General features: G+C 45.3%; 1 protein-coding gene across 1 annotated transcript in view; it reads right to left on the minus strand.

The window, feature by feature from the left end:
• Positions 1-2,114: 2,114 nt before the first annotated feature.
• The window catches only part of APH1B (aph-1 homolog B, gamma-secretase subunit), a 139,619-nt gene continuing 116,025 nt past the window's right edge, over positions 2,115-25,708 (minus strand). The window contains exon 7 of the mRNA XM_042988698.1: positions 2,115-2,765. The gene's annotated coding sequence lies outside the window, so the exon portion shown is untranslated. The remainder of the gene's footprint in view (positions 2,766-25,708) is intronic.

Consider the following 25,708-nt stretch of genomic DNA (forward strand, 5'->3'; position numbering starts at 1 on the left):
ATGTCCCTTCTGTATCCCATGGCCCCCTCCTCTCAGGACTCAAAGCTCAGGCTGGAAGTGTTTATACTCTAGTTCGGCTCTGTTCGGGGTTAAGTAGGCATTGGGAGTTGGTCTGGGAACTTAACCATGACTTACAACAGTATTTCTTTGGGGAAGCATAAGTGAGGTTCAAAGACCAATGCAAGACATAAACTTTTAGAATAAATTCGTCTGGTGAGTTGGGAATTACAGAGCGAAAAAGGAAAAGACAACATATAAAATGTTGTAAAAAGTAACTTGAATGTAAATGACTATGTATCGTATGACTCCATTTATGTGAAGTGTCCAGAAAGGACAAATCCAAAGGTACAGAAACCAGATCAATGGTTGCCTCAGACTGGGGGGTGGTGCGAATGGAACTCTACAGCACATGGGCATCAGGGGTCCCTTTGGGGCGATGGAAATGTTCTAAAACTGGATCGGGGCGAGGGTTGCACAACTCTGTTACTGTGCAAAAATAAATCACTGCGTTGTACACTTAAAATGGGTGAATTTCATGGTACACAAAGTATACCTCATCAAAACTATTTTTTCCAAGTGACTCGAAAAGACCTCCAAGATTACCCAGTAGCACGCCCTTACATACGTGAAGCACTCGATAGCATAAAACACTTCATTTGCATTATCTCCACATACGCATCACAATATCCCTGCAAGGAGGTAGATTCTTGTTTTGTAGTGAAGAAACTGAGGCTCAGTGCTCTTATTGACTTAAGTGGAAGGTTTCAAGTCCTGCTTTTGCATGATGCCTTTACCCACTAAATTCTAGGTCTGTAAACCCCTTTCTCCAGGTACTATACTCAGGAATAGAAGCAGGACTCATTTTTCTCATCTGTTCTTCTGTCTAGCCTTTGAGCCAACCTTCTCTCTGATTACTTCACCTAGTCGGTTCTGCGTGCTTGGGGGGGCCTCATGGCTTAAGCCTCCTGAAGTAGCTGCTTTAGGCCTAGATCCTTTTACTGGGGAGAGGAGGTTAACCTTTAATTGGAAACATGCTGGGACTAAGTTGGGAGGAATGGGTTGAGGCCAGGCTAAGGAGATTTTTGACATAGGGGCACCTGGGTGGCTCAGTTGGTTAAGTGTCTGTCTCTTGACTGTGGCTCAGGTCATGATCTCACGGGTTCATAAGTTTGCGCTCTGTGTTGAGCTCTGCACTGACAGTGCGGAGCCTGCTTGGGATTCTCTCTCTGCCCCAACCCTGCATGCACATGTGCTAACTTTTTCTCTCTGAAAATAAATAAATAAACTTAAAAAAAAAACAAACCCACATGATATCTAGGTGGAGAGGGCATCCAGTCCTTGTCAGCTCCACTCTGGGGACCTCCACTGGGTCCAGGGATATACTTATTGGCCCTCTGGGGCCAGAACAGCCGATGCTTCTCCACTTGGTTTCCCATCCGGGCTGGCATTGGCACACACCATTAAATGTCACCCTTGGATCAGGCAGTCAGGGTTCCTGCCCTATACACTCAGCTCTACGGGACCACGTGCTTAGGCCTTCCTATCCTGGGCTCTTCCCCCATGGAGCAAGATGGAGCCAACGGGGTCGGGGACAAGATGCACCTTCCAGATCAGGCTGTGGTGCCTGGGGCCCTGGAATTCTCTGTTGAAATGAGCCCCAGACCCTTTGATGAACTTTTCCCCAGATCCGTCCTCCCCAAGGCGGGTAGTGTGTCTGACGTGCACAGCAAGGGGCCCAGGAGGTAGCCAAGGGCGCTCTGGTGGGAGCACGAGGACGAAGTCAGCCTATGTGCATGCAGGGCCCTCTGCAGTGAGGAACAGAACAGCATGTGCACAGAGCAGCAACATGAGCTGTGGCCAGGGAGCCTCCCTTTAAATGCATGCTTTAGCCTCTGCAAATATAAGTAGTGAGCTTACCCCAGGAAGAAGAGATGGAATTAGTCAAAGAACGTACAAAAGTCATGCAACCAACACATTTACCACAACTTGTGTTTTGGTGTAGAGAGAAAAGCATCCCCATTACTTTACTACATGTGGACATAAAGCTCAATTTATTTTTCATTGTAAAAACCAAATACTGATTATTCCAATAGCTGAAATCCATTTGTTTGGCAAATGGCTATACGAGATTCCCACATCATTGTCAAGAAAAAGGGAGAACGCAGGCAGGATTTAGCGGAGGGCAGCACTGAATACATGCTAATATGATTGTTCTTTTTTTAATTTTCCTCCAGCTGGTCTCTAAGATAACGTTCAAAGCTTTACCTTTTCCTTCACTTGTCTTAGGCTGTCTGGTGGGATATAGTTAATAAAAACCAGACACTGAGATGGTTTTGAATGTCAAGTTAAGACAAGTTAATAATTGCTCTCCCACAATATGAGAGCAGAGTATAGTCCAGGATCAAAAGCAACTGTTTTTCTACTTTTTGGAGCTGCCAGAATTCCCTTCGGGCTGTGCACCAGGTAAGTGTGGGGACAAGCTTGGAATCCGGATGATATCATCAACACAGCTTACGCCAGACCCCAGCTGGGGGCGTCTATCCAGTTTGATGAGGGTGTGATTTCATCTGCCTTGTCTGAAAAACCATGCTGGCGAACCATGCAATCTGCTCAAATATCACAACACGCTACCTGCAGCTGGTCTCCAGGGGTCAGTAAATCGTAGGGGCGGGGCTCACGCCAAAACTCACAGTTGGGAGCCTGACACTGTGTAGCTCTTTGTTGTTTCCACGGGGCTGCCACAGACATGACTTCACACCTTCCTCCTGTGGAGACAGAGTAGTGCTTGTCCACACAGAGAACCCAGGGACAGAACCCTCAGCATTCTCCCGCTCCTATTTGGAGGGCACTGGGAGAAAATGACATTGGCTTTGTGGGTTGAGCAGAGCACCGGGAGCTCAGTACGTGGCCCACCAGTGGCCCCTGAGATTGGGCGGTGCCACGTGCTGCAAGGCCCCTAACCAGTGTGGAAGCCACGATGCCTCGAGGGAAGCCGCCCACCTCAGGCCCCTGGGTGCAGCCCCTCCCATCAAGGTCCAGCATGGATTTGGTTTTGGCTCTCCCCTCCCTGCCCTGGAGGAACAGTTGTTACTAACATGGGCGGGCATCGGGGAGACCCGCATTTGGACCCACCACAGATGTCTGAAAGGAAGCTCTGGTCTACAGATCTGGTTGGAGGGAATGGCCCCGGCCTGAGGGCTTGGGGCCAGATGCTCAATAATCTCATCGTGGGTGTTCAGGCTGGTGCGCTCAGAAGAGGCACAGAGGCAGGCAGCTGACCAAATCAACCCAAATTATCGTGACCACCATTTATGGAGTGTCTCCAGGCACTGAGTCCTCTGTATACATTATTTTGTTTAATCCTCACAACACCTTGCATAGGTTTTATTCTTCCCACTTCACAGATAAGGAGACTGAGGCTTAGTGGGGGGATGAAATTTCCCACAGGCATGTTTTGGGAACCAAGGGCTTTCTATCAAAAGGTCTGCTTATAGAAAGTCACAAGGGCAACCCTTGGGTCAGAGAGTGCTCCCAGGCCATTGTCTTGGGAGCCTTATTTCACAGCTGAGATTCTCATACTTGCAAACACTATTATGTAAGATTCCACCAAGCTTAGGAACCAAGGCCTAGGTGCTTTCTCAAAGGACAACACACTCCTCTACAGCTCTGTTTCAGGCTGCCCAGTTTTCCCAGTAGGTGAGGATGGCCTTGTGGATGCCTCCTTCCCAGTCTGGTGGTTTTTAACCCTCTTGCGGGACAGAGAGAACACATCCCCAAGGGGGCCGGGGTGGGCGCAGGAGGAGTGCAGGACTGGGGAGCCAATGCTCAGGACTGATGCTGGGTCCTGGGCTGGGTCAGGTGGAGAGAGCCCATGTAGCATGACCCATGCCACATGCTGAGGGTGAGTGCGGGACACCGCTGAGGAGGCGGGCCAGGATTCCCCGAGTGTGCGACTGGAGGTGAGGCAGGTGGGCAGGAGCCAGGGAATCAGCAGGCCCCGGGTGCCAAAGAAGGGAGCAGCAGGAGCTTGTTTGGACAGAAGCAATAGGGGGTCGTGAAGCTGGCTGTTCTGGGTGTTGGTCACATAGATTCATCAAGGTAAAGAGACTCAGGCCATCTCACTGTTCGCTCCTATGAGGCATTTTGTACCAGTTACACTAAAAACCCATAGGATTCAAAGCAAACTTTTGCACAAGCTGGTCTCCACTTCCCTTTCTAGCCTCACCACCACCATTTCTCTTTTTGGTATACCCTATCCCCCAACCAAAAAGTCTGCATTTCCCTTCCATCCCGACACCTGCTTGAGCCATTTGTTTTCCCCAACGGGCCTGTTCACTGGCTCTCTGCCTGTAGAATTCTGCCCCCTTGCCCTGAACAGGAACTCACTAAGAGGTACAACCAGGAAGGATATGGAAAAAGTTATTGCAGAAATGTCAATTAAGATAGCAGTGAGGCATCATGGCATAGCTATGACATCAGATTAAAAAAACAAAAAGCCAAAAAAAAAAAAAAATCACCCAATGCTGACATTGTTTTGAAGAAACAGGTTGCTGGTGACATCGTAAATGGGTCCAAGTTTTGGGGGAGGGTGTTGGAAACAACAGAGCAATATATTTCAAGAGATACAGAAATGTTCATGCCCTTCGACCCCTATCCATCCTACTTTGCAGACCTAACCTAAATAAGATTATACTAAAGAAGAAAAAAAGCTACATGCGTAAAGATACCCTTTACATCATAAATTTTAACTATGAAAAAACTGGAAATAGCCCAACCATCCTACAGTGGGGGACCGTAAAGGCAATTACATTCACCAACAGAGGGAAATTATGATGGAGAGTATTTAGCAAAAGGAAATGCTTATAACTTGATGCTTAGGAGAGCACAAAACTGTACTGTGAACATACTATAAAAATCACATAGATGCTTGAATAAGATTGTGTAAGGGAGCACAGAGAACAGAAAATCACTATTCATTGGAGCATTATTTTTATTAGAATGTTGTTGATGTGATAAAAATCTAGAGAAAATGCTACCCTTCCTTCAAACTCCCCGGTTTACCTTGTTCCTACCTGATTGGGGGTCCCTGAGTGTGTATTCGGTTTAGCTCCCTCTGGACCTCTTGCCCCTCTTCAGGGGCAAGAACTATGTTTCACTTTTCTTTGTTTCACCTGAGCTCCTCTATTTGCCTGGCACATAGTAAATGTTCAGTAAGTATTTTTTAAAGTGAATTCAGCTAATGCAAAGGATGACGTTATGCTTAGAAGTAAAACTCAACAGAGGCATGTTCTCTACTCTCTTGTCTCTTGGCAAAAGGCACTCAGAGAAATAGATCTTTTTTAAAGGCTTCGGGAGAAGGAAAATCCACATTAAAAACGTTAAGCATTTTACCTCTGGGGTGACGCAGATGCCGCAACACAGGCAACGCTTGGAAATCTACTGAGGCTCTTGGGAAGTATTTACATTTGCCTCTTAAGGCAACAAAATGTTTAAAAATGAGAGCTGTGCTGAGGTTTGCCCCTTTGGGCCCCACGAGATCCCAACCAGAAGGAAAACTATTCACCGCTTCTGCTGGGACCCCCAAAGCTGCCGTGCCTGAGTCGGGGCCTGTCTTGAATGAGCTTAAATGTCAGGGCTGAGGAGGAGACAGGAAGCGTGACAAAATGGCAGGAGCTTAGCTCGCCCCGAGAGAATAATAGGAATTTACTGAGTGCCTGGCAAGCTATGTGCATCACTTTCGGCTCCCATTTTACAGACTAAGAACTTGAAGTTCAAAGATATCATATTACTCACCCAAGGTCAAATGGCTGGCGAGGGGTGGGTCAGGACCCCACAGCTGCCACAGGCCTTGCAACTCTCTCTAAACGCCCCATTTTGGCTTTTGGTCCAGGCTGGTGATGTCTCGGGGTCTTCCTTTTCGTTTCGTTTCTCCTTCTCCTTTTTCTCATTTTTAAAAGGCCAGTTAATGCTTTTGCAGGATCCCAGTAGGGAGGAATCGAGCAGATTCTTGCCCAGTTATCTCCCTTTCTCGTAGCCTGCAATTCTCGTAGCCTGCAATTCTCGTATCCAGATCATTCTCACCTGGCTTACATTTTCTCTCTTGTTTTCAGCCTGGATCCCCCAGCCCTTGATTCCACTCCATACTCTCTGAATCCCTGTGGTCATTGGTCATTTCTCCCCAAGAAAATTGCACATTCACTTTTATCAGTGACTTTTCCTGATGCCTGAGTGTGTAAATCATTTCCAGAACATGTTTTCTTTAACTGAACGCAATCTCACATGTGGTGGATTGGGTTTGGAGATGAAAACGGCAGTTGTTTGAGAAAGAGTTTCTTCCAAAATTAAATGAATTTTCTTTTCTTTTGGAAGTAAAGCTTTTTCACAAATTGCACTTTTTAACATTTAAGATTCTCCTCCTCTCGCTGTTTCCCCTTTCCTTTTTTCTCTTTCATGCATTTTGTCTTAGTGCAAAACTGATACTTAATGTAACAATCACATCTAATGAATACCCAGCTACACTCCTGCTAACCCCCTTCACCTGCTGTCCCGCGGGGCTCCCCCCACTTTGCTCACTTATATTCATTTTAGCTTTATTTTGTGCCCTTCAAATTGTCTTCCTAAAATACAGAATACCACATCAACTAAAAATTAGTGTAGCAAATAGATGGTGCTTAGTAAGTTCCAAAACACTAAAATCCCACCCATTCTCATCGTCTGGGGCTCACACAGTTAAATATTAAGTGGTAGCAGATGTTCCTGCTGGGGACTCCATTTCCAGGCCTGCATTTCATCATTCTCTTTAAAAGTCCATTCCCCGCCCCCCTTTTATTCTTCCATTGAAAAAAACCCACACATTTATCTAGGTTTAAATAGAATTAAACCTTCTGTGTTTGGATAGTTTCGCGATAGTTGCTTTTCCTTTTAACCAGTTAAGGGAGATGGTGGAAATTGAGACGATGCTTTCTAGGTTTGCCGTGCGTTATGTAGATTTCAAAAGAGTAAATGAATATTTTAGTACATGTGTGTGGTGAATGAAATCCAGCCATCGATTCTTTGCAGCTCCTCCCACCAAGAGGCAGAGTTTATTTTCCTACTCTTTCAAGTGGGGCTGGCTTTGTGACTTGCCTTGACTGATATCAGATGGCTAAGCGGGCATCCCGTGAGTTCAGGGCCTAGAACCCAAAAGGACTTGCAGCTTCTGCCCTTATCACTCAGAATGCCCTGAGACTGCCATAAAAAGAAGCCTGTCTGGGGCGCCTGGGCGGCTCAGTCAGTTAAGCATCTGACTTCGGCTCAGGTCATGATCTCACGGTTTGTGAGTTCAAGCCCCGCATCAGGCTCTATGCTGACAGCTCAGAGCCTGGAGCCTGCTTCGGATTCTGTGTCTCCCTCTCTCTCTCCCCCTCCCCCACTCATGCTCTCTCTCCCTCTCTCTCTCTCTCTCACTCAAAAATAAATAAACATTAAAAAATTTTTTAATGTAAAAAGAAATACACCCATATTTTAATAATACATTAAATAATACCTAATATATCTAAAATATTATTTCAATATTTAGTCAGTATGAAAATGATTAAAGTTTGTTTTTCTCATAACAACTATTCAAAATCTGATGTGTATTTTACAGTTATAGCATGTTTATGTGGTTGCATTTCAAGAGCTCAGTAGCCACCTGTGGCTACTAGCTAATTTATTAGCACAGATCTACATTTAAAATCTGACCTGAGGGGTGCCTGGGTGGCTCCATCAGTTATATGCCTGATTCTTGGTTTCGGCTCAGGCCATGATCTCATGGGTTTCTGGGTTCGAGCCCCGCCATCAGCCCAGAGCCTGCTTGGGATTCTCTCTCCCTATCTCTCTCTGCTCCTCTCTTGCTCGCACGCACTCTCTTTCAAAATTAATAAATAAAAAAAAATCTGACCTGAAAACACTCACCGAGTAATCCTCAGTATGTGAATCTTCATATTAACGAATGGACACTATGAAGGTGTTTGCATCTTTCCACGAGGCTAGAGGAAGTCTTTGCACAGGGGGCTTCGGGGCCGCTGGGATGGTGCAGACAAGGCAGCACCAAATGGTTTGGGAGGCCTGGCAGGGGCCGGGGTTGTGCTGCAGCCCTGTACTCCCTTTATATAATCTTAGGAAGGTCGCTTGACCCCCTAACCTTTTGGGGCCTCAGTTTCCCTCTCCATAAAATTGGGGATGGACTAGGAGTGTTTCATGGGCCTTCATAGCACTGATGATCCTGAGTTTTCCATTTTCCATGGCCAGTCTGCCTTGGGATAAGGACCATGCTGGTCCTCCACGGAAGGGATGGGATGTTATTTGTCTTCCCATCACAGAGCACCATTAGAAACGGACTCCTGCATGTCCCACGGAGCTGACACATAAACGCCTGTTCTTTCAGAAGGACCATGATTCTGCCCGAGCCAGGCTGGCACCACAGGCGTCCACGGTCAGAAGGAACCACAAACCAACTCCCCTGGGTGGCATGGTCCAGGCGGCACTTTATTTAGAGGAATCCACACAGAGATGCTACAGTTTGGTCTGGGCATATGATTATATGGTTTTGATGCAAACTGGCTTACGGGAAGTCAAAAGTAGTGGCTGCAAATCCCAGCACACACCACAGTTACTGTGCCCTGCCTCAGTTTCCCTTTTTCTCATACTGGCAATAGAGCCGTTATTTATCATGGAAGTATGGTGATTCTGTCCTGGTCCCCAAATCTCTTTTCAAAGAGATACATGTCTTTACATAAATGCTGCATAAATCCAAGTTCTGAAGTAACTTTGAGCTGAAACCAGATTTGAAGTCAGGAGAGATCTCAGGGTTTATCCGGTTTTCTTCTTTGAAAGCTGATGGTTCTACGGAGGGTAGGTGGCCATGACTAGCCGAGGGATCAGAGGAAAAGGAAGAAAGATGGTAACCTTTGTTCTTTTTTTGTTTAAAAGAATTTTTTAAATATTTATTTTTGAAGGAGAGAGAGAGAGAGAGAGAGAGACAGAGAGAGACAGAGCGTGAGAGGGGGAGGGGCAGAGAGAGGGGAAGAGACACAGAATCCGAAGCAGGCTCCAGGCTCTGAGCTGTCAGCACAGAGCCGGACATGGGGTTTGAACTGACAAGCCGTGAGATCATGCCCCGAGCCCATGTTCTTCTTCTTCTTCTTCTTTTTTTTTTTTTTAATGTTCATTTATTTATTTTGAGGGGGCGGGGAGGGAGAGAGAGAGGGACAGAGAGAGGATCTCAGGCAGGCTCTGCACTGTCAGCACAGAGGGGCTCAAACCCACGAACAGTGAGACCATGACCTGAGCCGAAATCAAGAGTCATAGTCTTAACCGTCAGAGACACCCAAGTGCCCCAAGAGATGGTAAGTTTCACCCTGTTCATCAAGCCCTTACAGAGACGTGGGGGGGGGGGTGAGTGTGCCCCTGAAAGGGAGGATCCAAGCTGTTAGCACCTTCCAAGGTCCCTTTCGAGATGGGCACCAAGGGGACAAGCTCTCAGTCACTCTTCTCTAATCATGGGTGGGAAGGAAAAGGAAGACTCTCCAGCCAATGTAACTTCCTATCGACAGTCAAGAGGGCCACTTGTCAGTGCATTCCGATTCTTGGCAAATTGTCATTAGGCATAAATCTGAAGTTCATGCAGTGCCACATCCACCCCCACCGCGCCCCGTCCCGCCTGATCTCTTTAAAGAGATGGGTCACCACCCAAACATTGCAGGCTCATTCAGAAATTACTCTCCCTCCGAGAGCTCATGTATCCTGCAAAGCCTCTGGTTGGATCCTCTCAGGGTTGTGACATTTATTTTCAGAAAGGATTTAAGTTGCAAAAGTGATTTAGAATTCAATTTAATTTACAAAGTTATACATACAGGGGCGCCTGAGTGGCTCAGTTGGTTAAGCATCTGACTCTTGGTTTCAGCTCAGGTCATGAGCTCACAGTTTCGTGGGTTCGAGGCCCACGTCGGGCTCCGTGCTGACAGTGAGGAGCCTGCCTGGGATTCTCTCCCTCTCTCTCTGCCCCTCTTGAACAGGCACTGTCTGTCTCTCTCAAAATAAATAAACTTTAAAAAAGTCTAAAAAGTAATAAAAAGTTATACATAGAGATAAATACATACACAGATACAAATATACACATGCAAAAAAATCTGGTAAAAACTAAGATATTATAAAAGAGTATTCAACCAAAAGTTTCTGGTATATTACTTCAAAGCTATTCTATGCATAAAAAATATTTTTTCTGGAGCACCTGGCTGGCTCAGTCAGTAGAGCATGCGACTCCCAATCTATCTTGGGGTTGTAAGTCTAAGCCCCACTTTGGGTGTAGAGATTACTTAAAAATGAAACCTTAAAAAATATTTTTTTCAGACATTAAAAAAGATATACTGTTTAATTTTAAAGCCACTTTAACTCAAGACAAAGTAGAAGGGCAGAAACCTGTGGATTTAAAAAGCAGGAGAGAGAGAGAGAGAGAGAGAGAGACAGAAAGCCTGAGCTATAATTGTTTTAAATGATGTGTTGATGTGTTGAGTTTAAAAATATTTTGATGTGTTCCAATGCATGGAAAACAAGATGCTATGAATCATTGACTGTCCTGAATAAACTGTCCAATATGATTATATATTTTTGTGTTCACTTGGTAAGGTCACCTCAACGAGTTTACATAATAATATACAGAACACGGAAAGCCACCAAATAAACCGGAGTGAGCAGGGAGGGAGGGAGGCGGCAGAATCACCCCTTAGAGAAGAGGTGTTGAGAAGGAAAAGAGAGGGAAGGCTGGAGAGGTAGGTAACCAAACTCCAGGCTGGCGCTTTCCTGGAGGGTTTTCTGCAATGATGGAAATGATCGTGTTCTGCACTGACTTCAGTGGCCACCAGTGCTGTGGAGCACTTGAAACGTGAGGGGCTGAATTTTTCAGTTCATTTAGTTTTAATTCATTTCATTCTAAATTTTTTTTAAACATTTATTCATTTTTGAGACAGGGAGAGACAGAGCATGAACGGGGGAGGGTCAGAGAGAGAGGAAGACACAGAATCTGAAACAGGCTCCAGGCTCTGAGCTGTCAGCACAGAGCCCGACGCGGGGCTCGAACTCACGAACCGCGAGATCGTGACCTGAGCCAAAGTCGGACGCCCAACCGACTGAGCCACCCAGGCGCCCCTAATTCATTTCATTCTAAATGGCCACATGGGTTGGCGATTTGGGCAATGGACAAATAGAAGAAGCAAAGGAAGGAGAGGGAGAAAGATTAAGACATATGTGGAAAAGATGAGAACAGTTGTCTTAAGTGACAGTGAGTGACCCTGTACCACTGGAAGGAAGGGAGTTTCCTACCACCTCTGGCATTTATTCCGAGGTCTCTGTGGCAGCAGCAAGGGAATGCCCTCTCCAGGGCTAAATTCCAGAACAACAAATGTCCCAGCTGTGCTGACCGTGGGAAGCCGATCGGCCTTAACTGCCCAATCTGTTAGGAGAGCAGGAATCGACCTTCCCAAGGACTCCGCTACCCTAACGTGTAAAATAAAATAGTTTATTACTCCAAGGAAAACCCACACCTTGGATACTACCACTAGGTGTCACCATTAACCAAACATTTGGTGAAAGTTTTTTCTTTGAATCTATAGCTGCTTTGGCTATTTTCTCACTTTTCCACACCAAAAGCAAAGTGGTTTGTGCTCTGGGAGCCCACTAAACAGGGATACTCCTTCTAATTTGGCTTATTTCTCTTTCCAGTTAAAACTCTGCTAAATGCCACAAACATGATGTGTAGGCACACACACACGCTCACTCACTCATTTGCTCATTCATTCATTCATTCAACATTTACTATGTGCCAGGCAGGGGCCTCGTGTACAGTTGTGTACATTGCGCACTGCACAACTGGGGGGGAGACTATTAGTATAGACCTCAATGTGAATGGTTGCTCCCTGAAGTTGTTCAGGCCAGTGACTCTGCAAGACTCTCTTCTGTATCATGGGGACAAAAACATGGCCTTTGCTTTTTCCTTCCTTTCTGTCTTCTCTCTTAGGATAGATAGCTAGTCTAAAACCTTCTTTGTAACTAGAAATACCTCCGTCCTATATAAAGTTTGAGGGTTATACATATCACATGTAATTTACCTTTATCCTTGTAAGAATTAAACTTTCACTCCCTTTCAGAAAAAGTAATACTTTGTACTGAGCATATTTTATGAATAAAGTGATGTACTAAGCCAACTGGAAAAATAAAGTCGTGACCTTTGCCCTCGAGGAATTCAAGAGGCCTGAGCATACCTAAGATACATAAGTTTTGCATATCTCAACCTGAGCGTTGACTAGAAAAGGAGTAACAGCAATTGAACATGAACCTGGAGACCAGGACCTCTAGATTCTAGCCCGAGTAGGCTTTCTTGAGGAATGTATTAGTTAGGTTTTTCTGTGTCACAAACTATCTCAAAACTTAATGGCTTAAAACAACAGACATTTAGTTTTTCTCAGGCTTCTGTGAGTCATCTGGACAGTTCTTCTGATCTAGTTGATGTGATGGATCTCTGAGGTCGGTAGGTGGCTCCTCTGGGGTTGGCTGGCCTCACTCACATACCCGAAGATTGATAAGCTCCTTTCTTGGGGACTCTGCTGTGATGGCTTGTCTCTACTCTATATGTTCGCTCATCCTCAAGCCCAGGCTTCACGTGGTGATCGCACCATGGCAGTCTCAGGGGACCAGAGAGCAGTAGGAGATGGCAAGGTCAATATGCAAGCCCTTCAAAATTTCTGCTAGAGTCAGGGGTGCCTGGGTGGCTCAGTAAGTTAATTGTCTGACTTCGGCTCAGGTCATGATCTCACAGTTGTGCGTTAGAGCCCCGCATAGGGCTCTGTGCTGACAGCTCGGAGCCTGGAGCCTGCTTCGGATTCTGTGTGTCCCTCTCTCTCTGCCCCCACCCCCCGCAACTCGCGCTCTGTCTCTGTCTCTCAAAAATAAATAAATGTTAAAAAAAATAAAATTTCTGCTAATGTCATATTTGCTCTTATCGCTGGCCAAAGCAAGTTACATGGCCATGCCTGGAGTCAGTGTGAAAGGTATTACCCAAGGATGTACGTACAGGGAGGTGTGAACGATTTGAGGGCCACTGCTGCAACAATCTATGGAAGAAAAGTAATTTAATTCCTCCTTATCTCAGCTATTATATGATAATGATATATTTATATCATTATATATTAATTATATATGTGTGTATATATATATTACCTTCTTTACTTATTGCCTAGACAGGCAAAACCAAAAAGAATAAACGCACAGAAGAAACCACCATTCAAAGAAAAGCAACAATACAAACGTGATTAATTTTACTTCAGTTTGTTCATTTACTTTTTCCATGTTTCCTCTACCACATGACCAATCTCTCCCACTTATTGAAAATTCCTATCAAAAGTAAAGGTACTTAAAAATGTTTCTATTTATTTTTGAGAGAGAGAGAGAGAGAGAGAGAGCAAGCAGGAAGGGGCAGAGAGACGGGGTGAGGGGTACAGAGCATCTGAAGTGGGCTCCGTGCTGAGAGCACAGAGGCTGACGTGGGGCTCAAACTCGAGAACCGTGAGATCGTGACCCGAACCAAAGTCAGACCTGAACCAGCCAGGTGCTCCAAAGGTAGTATTTCGAAAGCCCTTTCCAGGTATCTTATAATCTTGATCTGTAAAGTGGCACAGTTCAAGGGCCTTTGTAGCATACAGCATAAGTAGAAGTATCGTTCAGAGGGGCGCCTGGGTGGCTCAGTCGGTTAAGCGTCCGACTTCAGCTCAGGTCACGATCTCACGGTCCGTGAGTTCGAGCCCGGCGTCGGGCTCTGGGCTGATGGCTCAGAGCCTGGAGCCTGCTTCCGATTCTGTGTCTCCCTCTCTCTCTGCCCCTCCCCCGTTCATGCTCTGTCTCTCTCTGTCTCAAAAATAAATAAATAAATAAAACGTTAAAAAAAAATTAAAAAAAAAAAAAAAAAGAAGTATCGTTCAGAAGGAGAGACCCAGGGATGTCTGCCCACACGCTAACTTCCCCAATTGTCCCCAGGGTTGCTCCGCACTGCACAGGTTGAACACCTGTCACTATAGCACCCGCAAGGTTTATCACAGAATAACGAGAATGACTAGGCACGTACGGGGTCTGTTCTCGCTCCTATCTGCGTGTTGCCGACTATTACTGCAGGTAACAACATCTCTGCAAATACACATTCGATCGGCATTACTTCATCTTTATTCACGACTGTAATTTGTGATCTCTACCCTTTCATTTGATGAACAAGCATTTATATTGAGCATTTGTTGTGTACGAGGAATTGTTGCAGAGACAGAGATGAATAGAACACAGTCCTTGACCTTCTGGACGTTGCTATCTAATGGAACAGTTAGATAAGTAACAACAAACTGTAAGGCAAATCTGATAGTCAAGTGCTCTGGAGAGCATGGTGGAAGGAATGATTTACACCAATGAGATAAACTTGGGAAGACAGCATAAGACTGATGACTTTTGTTCTGAGCCTTGATGAATGGTTAGGCTTTCTCAATGTGGAGAAACGGCGAGAGAATCCCTTGCAGAGGGAACTGATGGTAAACAGATAAGGTTGAATGGACACACATTCAGGAAAAGGAGATCACCCAGGATGGTCTGAGTGTGGGGTATGCTGTGGTAAGCAGAAAAGGAGGTGAGGCCACCTTGTCAAGTCCTTGAATGCTCTTATTAATTTATAATGAGGGCCTTCAACGGTCTATGATTAAAGCACTCTCATGATGGGAATTATTTGAGAAATGTCACTCTGGCTTCTGGATCTTGACAAAATGGCAACCCATTTTAGGCTACTGGCTACCTTCCTCAACCCAGTGCTGGGAATGAACACCTCAGAAATGGAGCAGTGGTGAATCTGAGTATCTAATGTAATAACTGTGAGAAGCTTCTAGAGAGACAGCAAATAGTTGGGTCCCAGGGTATATGTGTATGTGACTACAGTCTATAGGGGAAGAGGAAAGGTGCCACAGGTGGGGGAACTTACATCTCCCCCATATTTCCATGGACAGATTAGGGTTTATCCCAACTCTACTACATGGCAAAACAGAATCACCAGTCTTGCACGAGTAGGAAATAGAGCTTGTGGCTACATGAAGGCAGGCTTAGCCCCTGGGGATAGGAAGGAGATAAGAGGTTCAGGTAGATCCACATTCCCTCTAAGAACAGGAAATGCTACTTCTCAACAGAATACTGGAGGTCTTGGCCAACATGTTAAGACATGAAAAAGAAGTAATAGGTATAAGGATTTGAAATGAAGCAATGGGTGCCTGGCTGGCTCAGTTGGTAGAGCATGTGGCCCTTGATCTTATTAGGGTCGTGAGTTTAAGCCCCACGTTGGGTGTAGAGCCTACTTAAAAAAAAAAAAAAAAAAAGAAAGGGACACCTGGACAACAACAGATGTAGGCAAGGATGTGGAGAAAGAGGAACCCTTCTGCACTGCTGGTGGGAATGCAAACTGGTGCAGCCACTCTGGAAAACAGTATGGAGGTTCCTCAAAAAACTAAAAATAGAACTACCCTACGACCCAGCAATTGCGCTACTAGGCATTTATCCAAGGGATACAGGTATGCTTTTTCGAAGGGGCACATGCACCCCCATCTTTATAGCAGCACTATCAACAATAGTCAAAGTATGGAAAGAGTCCAAATGTCCATTGGCAGATTAATAGATAAAGAAGATGTGGTGTATATATATATATATATATATATATATAATGGAATATTACTCAGCAGTCAAAAAGAATAAAATCTTGCCATTTGCAACTATGTGGATGGAACTAGAGGGTATTATGCCAAGTGAAATTAGTCAAAGAAAGACAAATATCATATGACTTCACTCTTATGTGGAATTTAAGATACAAAGCAGATGAACATAAAGGAAGGGAAGCAAAAATAATATAAAAACAGAGAGGGAGACAAACCCCAAGAGACTCTTAAATACAGAGAACAAACTGAGGGTTGCTGTAGGGGTGTTGGGTGGGGGGATGGGCTAAATGGGCAAGGGGCATTAAGGAGGACACTTGTTGGGATGAACACTGGGTGTTTTAAGTGATGAATCACTAAATTCCATTCCTGAAATCATTATTACACCATATGTTAACTAACATGGATTTAAATTAAAAAAAAAGGGGGGGGGCGGTGCCTGGATGGCTCAGTTGGTTAAGCATCTGACTCTTGATTTTGGCTCAGGTCTTGATCCCAGGGTCATGGGATTGAGCCCCACTTCAGGCTCCACACTGAGCATGGAGCCTGCTTAAGATTCTCTCTCTCTCTCTCTCTCTCTCTCTCTCTCTGTCTCTCTGTATCTCTCTCTCTCTCTCTCTGGGGTGCCTGGGTGGCTTAGTCCGTTAAGCATCGACTTTGGCTCAGGTCATGATCTCATGGTCTGTGGGTTCGAGCCCCGTGTCAGGTTCTGTGCTGACAACTCAGAGCTTGGAGCCTGCTTGGGATTCTGTGTCTCCCTCTCTCCCTGCCCTTACCCTGTTCTGTCTCTCTCTGTCTTTCAAAAATAAATAAAACATTAAAAAAATTTTTTTAATAAAGAAAAGATTCTCTCTCTCTCCCTCTGCCCCCTCCCATGCTTGCATGCTTGCTCTCTCTTTCTCTCTCTCAAATTTAAAAAAAAGGAAAGGAAGTGACAAAACTGTCACTATTGACAGGTGATTTGATTATCCATATAGAAAATCACCCCAGAATGAATAGAATCCTGGCAAGGATGTCAGGAACAAGGTCTGCTTTCAGAAATCAGTAGCATTCTTCTGTATTAGCAATATTTAACCAGAAAATATAATGGAAAATAAGATTCCTTTCATGAGAGCAACAAAATTATAAAGTACCTAAAAATTAACGAAAAGTTCAAAATCATTTTTGGAAGCCAAATGTAAAACTATTAAAGGGCACAATACAAGACTTGAATGAGCAGAGACATATGCCATGTTGGTAGACAAGACTCCCTAACATGTAAAGATCCCAATTCTCCCAAAGTGAATCTAAAAATGTAAGGCAATTTCAATAGACATCTAATAATTTTTTGAGTGGAAAGGTAAAGCATATTCAGAAATTTATCTAGAAGAATAAAATCAAAATCCATAATTCTGAGAAAAGAGCAAAGAGGAGGGACTTACCTCACTATACTCCAGGGTCATGGAATAAAAAACACTATGGTGCAGAAACGTGTGAGGAGACCAAGGGCCATAAAGTGCCCAGAAACGTATATGCTTTTGGGTGTGAGTGTACCTGATGTACAGGAAAAAAGTACCACAATCAGTGGGGACAGGGTAAGTTGCTAAGTTAATAGTACAGGGAAACTGACTCACTACATGGGGAAAACTTAAGTTGAAGCCTCAACACACATAAACAAAGGTGAATTTCAGATACACTAAAGATTGACTGTGAAAACCATCCCTACGAAAAAAGACACAGAAATATATGTAGGAGAATATAGTTATGATTTTAAAGTGGGGAAGGATTCTTTTAAAACCAAGACCTAAAAAGTACAATCATAGGCCAAAAAAATGGAGAGATCTATGTCAAAATTAATGATAATGATGGATATTGTTACCAAAATTAACTGACAGGTGATTGAGAAAAAATATTTGAGACTTCAAAAACCAACAGGGATTATTACCTAGATGTATAAGAGAGTCCTACGAATCAATCAGAAAAAGATGGAGAACCCAGTAGGAAAATGGACAAAGAATATGAATATGTGACTCACACAAGAAAGTCCACTAGTTCTGCTCAATCCCACCCGTTACAGGTAAATGAAAATCCAAACAATAGCAAAAGAGATCTCTTTTTACCCAGGAGGCTGGCAAGAATTAGGGGACTGGGTAATATGAAATTCTCGCAAGGTCTGAAACTCTTCTGGTCGCCTGCTGGGAAGAAAGTACACTGCTAGGACTTTTCTAGCGCATGTCACAAATAAAGCTGGACACGAGTTTAAGCAGCGAGGACAGGTTTTATTCAGTAACTATGTTGCAACAGGGAAAATGAGTCCAGAGGGAATGGGACTCAACATCCTCAAAACAAAAGGCTGGAAACGTTTCAACATGGAGGTGTTGAAAGGATGTGCAAGGGGAAAGATACTGAGATGGGGGTTAAGAGGGCTCAGCCCATGTGACAAGGCTACCTGGATTCGTTAATTGGTGCTTATTTGAGGAGAAACAAATTCTCCAGTCTTTATGAAGGAGGCAGTGGTGTGAGATGCAACGAGGTGCCCGCTCAAGTTAGGTCTTTGTCCTCCCACAGGGATAGGCGGGAGAGGAGCATTATCTCCCTGAATGTTTCCTCTTAGGTCTTTTAGGAAACAGTTTGAGGTGGTAGCTTTGCGTTTCAAAGGGCAGAGAAAGAATTCATAATTGCAAGCTTTCTAAAGTAACTGCCCTTTGAGGGGGTTCGGGGCCCATCTGCGGGAACGAACAGCAAATTCTCCTGGCAGCACTGAACTTTCATCCCGGGTGGGCCCTTCCAGGGGGCTAGGATCATCCCAGGGATGACCTTAAGCGACTGAAGCCGTGCCAGAGTTTCATCAAGTCTGTTAGTGGAAGGGTTTGGACAACGGAGTCTTCAGATGCCGAGAGTTCTGTAGTTCTCAGGGATGACCCGGCAGTACTTTGTCAAAGGAAATTGGCATAGATATTATGATTCAGTGATTCCCCTCCTGGCATATGCTTCAGAGAAACTCTTGTCCAGGTCCTAAAGGATCATCAACAAAGACATTCGTCTCACTGTAGTACTGGCCGCGGGGAGTTGAGGGTATTTGCCAGGGGGCCGGATAAGTAGATGTGGTAGGTGGGTTTAAGAACAGAATGTACGCAAAAAAACATAATGTATTTTTTAAGTTCACATACGTAGCCAAGAACACGTTATCAAAAACGTGCCAGGCACCTGGGTGGCTCAGTCGGTTAAGGGTCCAACTCTTGACATCAGCTCAGGTCATGATCTCAGGGTTCACGAGACTGAGCCCCACCTCGGGCTCCCTGCTGACAGCACAGGGTCTGCTTGCTATTCTCTCTCTCTCTCTCTCTCTCTCTGCCCTTCCCCTGCTTGTGCATGCTCTCTCTCTCTCAAAATAAATCAACATTTAAAAAAACCCACGAGAGTGAAGGCCTATGGGAAGGAGGCAGCCGGAAGTATCAGGGACAAAGGGAGAGAGGCACAACAAAAGGAAAGTGGATCCTTACACAGCTGGAGAATGAGGGAGACTGCACTGCAGACAGGGTGGGGGAGGGGGAGAAACAGGGAGAAAGGCTGTCATCTGAAGAATGAGAGGCTGGCGGGGGGGTGGGGGGGCCAGGGAGGTTGGGGAGGGGAGTTGCTGGGCAGTGTGGGTGGGGGGAGGGCGGTGGTCAGAAGGAGAGCAGAGGCAATGGAAGTAAAAATAAACCATCAGTGTTGATTAAGGACCTGCTGTATACCGGGCGCTATTAGGTTCTTTCATTCAGTTTGGGATCCCAGCGGCAACCTGAAGGGGGAAACCCTCATAATGGATGATGCACTTGAATGTGGCGTGGAGTCGAGGCGACCCCCAGTTTCTAACTCAGGCACCCGGGAGGATGGTGGTGCCATTAACCAAACTAAGAAATAAGTGAGATGGGGAACATGAACATTCACGGCCTGGGATCTCCCAGCCCGTCACTCTGAAAACCAAGATTCTAAGAAGGCGTTCCTACTCAGGTGAAAGAGAAGTGACATTCGTTGTGCTCCTAATAATAACTGGTATTTTCCTAAGAGCAACAACAAATCTGAGAGCTTACTGCACATTAGATGCCATGCTTCAGCTGTTTGCGCCCATTAGCTCGTTCACACCCCACGAAAGTACTATTATTATCATCTCCATTTTATTGGTTAGGAAGCTGGAGCTTAGGGAAGCATGTGCCTGAGGTCCCAAGGTCACAGAGCTGCTACCGACCATGCCTTCTGGTTCCTTAGCCCAACAGGTGACCAGACACCATGCCACAGGCTTGATGTTCGTGCAGTTCTCGCAAGTCTTCCATGAGATAGGCTTATTCTCTTCATTTCAGAGATGACGCAAATGAGCCTCAGAGCACTTCGGTGGCAGGTCCGACCTCTGTCAGTCGCAAGTGGCAGAGCGCGATTCAGACCCAAAGGCTGTGCTCTATTCACAATACACAGTGGCACATCTCTCAATGCTACCGCCCAAACGACCCTCACGCTACTCATTCAAACCCCACCCCTTAGACCAGAGGAGTAGAAAATAGACTAACCAACGGCAAGGCCCCGACCTTGTCCGGAGCACAGATCAACAAGTGGCTGGTAAGACCACCGAGAGGACAACTGGGAAAACATGATAGTAAGGAATTACGATAGATTTTTGTGAGTGGTGGCAACATTGTGATTATGTTTTAGATAAGGGGGTCGTTTTTGAAAGAGAAATATGTACAGATGAAATAATACAGTGGTTGTCAAAGTGTGGCCCCTGGATCCACAGCACTGGTATTATCTGAGAACTTGTTAGAAATGCAAATTCTTGGGGCACCTGGGTGGCTCAGTCAGTGAAGCGTCCGACTTCCGTTCAGGTCATGATCTTGAGGTCTGTGAGTTTGAGCCCCATGTTGGGCTCTGTGCTGACAGCTCAGAGCCTGGAGCCTGATTCAGATTCTGTGTCTCCCTCTCTCTCTGTTCCTCCCCTGCTTGTGCTCTGTCTGTCGTCTCTCTCTCAAAAATAAATAAACATTAAAAAAAGTAAATAAATAGAAATGCAAATTCTCAGTCCCCCTCCAGACCTGCAGAATCAGAAACCCAGGGTGGGGTCCAGCAATCCATGTTTGAACAAGCCCTCTAGGGGGTTCTGATGCTCAGTCGAGTCTGAGAACCACTGAAAGGATGTTGAATCTTGAATTTGTTTCAAGCCAGCCCAGGGAAGGGGTAATGAGTTGGTGAGCGTATAGAGGAGGCAAAGTTGGTCATGAGCTGCCAATTGTTGAAGCTGGGTGATGGGTACACAGGGATTCATTGTAACTACACTGCTGTTTTTTTTTTAAAGATTTTTTTAAAGTTTATTTATTTTGAGAGAGAGGGACACACACATGGGGGGAGAGGGGCAGGCAGAGAGAGAGAGAGAGAGAGAGAGAGAGAGAATCCCAAGCAGGCCCACACTCAGCACAGAGCCTGACTCGGGGCTCAATCCCAGGAACCACAAGATCATGTCATGAGCCGAAACCAAGAGTCGGACACCCAGGTGCCTCAGGATTTTGTTTTTAAGTAATCTCTACATTCAGTGTGGGGCCTGAATCCACAACCCTGAGATCAAGAGTCACATATTCCACCAACTGAACTGGCCAGGTGCCCCTGTACCCTGTTTTTATATGTGTTTGGAAGCTTTCCCTAGTACAACGTTTTAAAAAATCGGAACCATTCTTTTTCCTGCAGTGCAAGCCCTAACTGCTCTCTCCTTCCTCCTCTTGGTCCCTTTTTCTCCAGCTCTCCTCTGTCTGGAATGTTCCCTCCTGGCTTCGGAAATGGCAGCTCCTTTTATTCTCTGTATTTGCCTCAAGCTTTCCAAATCTTCGAGACTCCTGCTGCTCTTGCCTTGTCTCCTTGTCCTCCCTGCTGACGTTGTTAAATGATCCACCTCTTATCAGTTGCCATTTCCCTCCTATCAGGGTTCTTTCTCGAGGCTCGCTCTGTGTGTTTGCAGAACGGGATTTCTCGGAGGCACTAACTGCCTGTCATCTGAGACCTTTCCTCTGCATTTGCTATTTGGGATCTTGCCCCTGCTTTTATTGGCACTGTAGACTCTCCTTAGGTAGTGTGAAAAAGAACCAGCGGCTCAACACGGCGTTACTGAGGCCAAGTCTTGAAACGGGGGCTTTATACCTAACCTAACTGTAGTTTCAACCTTCCCTACAAATGCAGGCCAGCCAGCACCAATGAGGCAACCTGTCCCGAGGGTCCTCTCCACCCCACCCAAGGGGAGATGAAGTAATCTGCATGATGAGACCCGCCCCCCCCCCCCCCCCCCCGCCCTTTTCCCAAAGAGAAAGCGCCCTCTCCTGGAACAATCATTTCTTTTGCTAATGACGTCTTTGTCCCACTGTCTTTCCTATAAAAACCTTCCATGTGGTCGAATTCCTCTCCGGAAGCTCACTTCCACTTGCGAGATTCTTGAATCGCTTCATAAAGCCAATCAGAGCTTCAAATGTACTCAGTTGCACTTTTGTTCTTTAACAGTTGTCTGTTGCTTCTTTTTACTTCAAAAAAGAAAACATTTGCCTCTTTCAATGGTTTTAAAATTTGACTTGTGTGACTGTTTCACTGTGTAACAGATTTGCTTAAAACAAACAACAACAACAACAACAATCCCAAAACTTCAAACAATACAGAAGTGTAACAAGTAAAACTGTCACTTTGTTTCCTGGGACAGGGTCTTCGGAGTTTACTTCCTACTGCCCTAGCTAATCCCTCTTCACAGAGACATCAATTCAAAGTAGGCTCCAGGCTCCGTCCAAGCTGTCAGCACAGAGCCCGATGCAGGGCTTGAACTCACAAACCACGAGATCATGACCTGGGCTGAAGTCGGACACTCACTGACTGAGACACCCAGGCGCCCTAGCCCATTGATTCTTCAGAATGAAAGATGGAGAACGTTCACGGGGGAGGAATAAATGAAATAGAGAAGAAGAAAGGAAAAGCACAACAAGCGAGTGGGAGGAGGGTGGCTGGCAACCTAGAAGTGGGACAAGGAAGAAAATGCCCAGCTCTGGATGTCCTGAATGTGTGGTTCTGATGATTCCCCAAACTTTTCCTTTCATTGAATGTCCTTGGTTCTTGGTCTTGGTCTTGGGCTCTTTTAGGAGCTCTGAAGCCTAGAAGCTTCTTTAGAGTGCCTACTGGTGAAACACTGTGCAGCATGTGAACTTCGAAAGAGACTCATTGTCATACACTATGGCTGCTCCTGCTCTGGGCTGTGAACTTGGACCCATCCTTGTGGGCTCACTTCCCCTGTGCAGCCAGTGCTGTATATGCAATCACTTCCCCTTGTTCCCAAAGCCATCAAGCCACTGACTTACAATCTACCCAGTGTCATATTTATCTAAATCCGTCAAATTGTATCTTCCATTGTTCTTCTAGGAGTTTCCTGACCTTCTTGAGGAACTCCCTCAAGAAATTTGATTCCCTGTTTTAAATCGCTAGTCTTCCCAGGTTTCATGACTTCTTGAAACTTAAGATTTGTCAATGTAAAAATTATTAAGATTACGTAGAAAAGTAGAAAAGTGCTTATGATCCACTGTCATTTTTTTTTATTAAAAGTTGTATGCACATTATCAAGTAAATATACTTGATAGTGACTGGATAAATATTTTTTGTTCACATGAATAAGAATGGAACGTGCAAGAAGTTATTGTCAACTAGGATGCATTCGTATGTGATTTCTTTTCCTTTTATGAATTCCCTCTAAATAACTTTGTTTATAAAAATCATTTGAGGAGCGCCTGGGTGGCGCAGTCGGTTAAGCGTCCGACTTCAGCCAGGTCACGATCTCGCGGTCCGTGAGTTCGAGCCCCGCGTCGGGCTCTGGGCTGATGGCTCAGAGCCTGGAGCCTGTTTCCGATTCTGTGTCTCCCTCTCTCTCTGCCCCTCCCCCGTTCATGCTCTGTCTCTCTCTGTCCCCCAAAAAAAATAAATAAAAAACGTTGAAAAAAAAATTAAAAAAAAATCATTTGAGATGTTTCCCTGTTATAGTTGAGCATTTAAAGTTCTGTTTCCAGGGGCACCTGGGAGGCTCAGTAGGTTGAGCGTCCCACTCTTGATCTCAGCTCAGGTCATGATCTCATGGTTCATGAGATCGAGCCCCATGTCGGGCTCTGTGCTCACAGCACAGAGTCTACTTAGGATTGTCTCTCTTCCTCTCTCTCTGCCCCTCCCCTGCTCACACTCTCTCTCAAAATAAGTAAATAAACATTAAAAAAAAAAGAAACAAAAAAAAAGTTGTGTTTCCAGTCTTGGCCAGGAATGCTTTGTCCAGCATCAGACTCCTGAATTTTCACAAAATCACATGTTGCTCATCCCTCAGGCGGAAGACCATGGAGTTATCGTTGACTTCCCCAGGCTTCTTCCCCTTTAGTCTGGACAATGGCTACAGGTTAACACTGTTCCTTCCATAACTTTTCTCTGCCTTCTTCCCCAGTTTTTACCATCTCCCTTCTGCTGGCAGCTCGTTATATAGGAACTATTACGATGAGATTTCTCTTTTATTTTTTCAAAGATTTTATTTTTTCAGTAACCTCTACATCCGACATGGGGCTTGAACTCACAACCTCAAGATCAAGAGTTGCATGCTCTACTGACTGAGCCAGGCAGGCACCCCATGACGGGATTTCTCTTATTCACTAGCTCTGAAGTGATTTCTTTACTATGAACTGGGCCTGTGTTAACATGTTTTTTGTCTCAGAGGGGTAATGACTCTGAGATCCTTCTTATCACAGGGGGATCAGATGCCTTCACTAAAGATGAACAACTCAATAGTAACAAGCATCAGTACACTTTGTAATTATGGAGTATGGAATCCTTCCTAAATGTTTCAAAAGAATTTTACAAATTCTCACTGGAATTAATTGGCACAGTTTCTGTTACAAAAATGGAATGACTGAGGTATCTGAGGCATTTTTCCTTCCCATCCTCCCCAAGAGAAACAGAATTTGAAGATGTAAGTAACCTAGTTATAATTTATTCCACTGTAAAGTGAGCCTCAAACTCTTTTTTTTTTTTTTTTCTGGATCACCAGTTTATAATCAAAGGATATAACTCGGGGTGCCTGGGTGGCTCAGTTAAGCATCAGACTCTTATCTTGGCTCATATCATGATCTCGTGGTTGTGAGACTGAGCCCTGTGTTGGGCCCTGCACTGGGCCTGGAGCCTGCTTGAGATTCTGTCTCTCTCCCTGTGCCCACTCTCCACTCTCTCTCAAAACAACAACAACAACAAACAGGGGTACTTGGGTGGCTCAGTTGGTTAAGTGTCTAACTCTTGATCTTGCCAGTCTCACGGTTCATGGGATCGAGTCCTGCGTCGGGCTCTGTGCTGACAGCATGGAGCCCACTTGGGATTCTCTCTTTCCCTCTCTCTCTGCCCTGCCCCTTTGTGTGCATGCACGCATATATTTCTCTCTCTCAAAATAAATAAATAAACATTAAAAAGAAAACCCCACACATTTAAAGGGTGCAACTCAGGAACAGATAGCTGAGCTGCAGGGGATGAGGTCTGGGGAAGGGGTATGGAGCTTCCATGCCTCTTCAGGGCCCACCCTCCCCACATCTCCATGTGCTCACCAACCCAGAAGTTCTTTTGTTTTTTTCTGGAGGCTTCATTACATCAGCATGACTGAGGAAATCATTGGCCGTTGGTGACTGATTCAACCTCCGGCCCCTCTCCTCTTCCCTGAGCCTCAGACTCTTGATTTCAAGGATTGGGGGATGGGGTGGGCATAAAGAAGTTAGTTCCATAGGTAAGATTTCTTTACTCATCTCAGTGAGCTCACCGTGCAGCCTTTCCTCAGGGAGGTATCTCTAGTTCACTGGCCATACTCTCTTGGGTGAGAGAACAATGAAGCCTTGGCTGCCTATCTGCTGTCCTTGGCCACTGGGTACACCTGAGCCCTTTCTCAGGGCTTGAGATGGAGCTGGGTCCTTGCCAAGGGCTGGCACCTG

The sequence above is a fragment of the Panthera tigris genome, chromosome B3, assembly GCF_018350195.1.
Source record: "Panthera tigris isolate Pti1 chromosome B3, P.tigris_Pti1_mat1.1, whole genome shotgun sequence".
Classification (NCBI taxonomy): domain Eukaryota; kingdom Metazoa; phylum Chordata; class Mammalia; order Carnivora; family Felidae; genus Panthera; species Panthera tigris.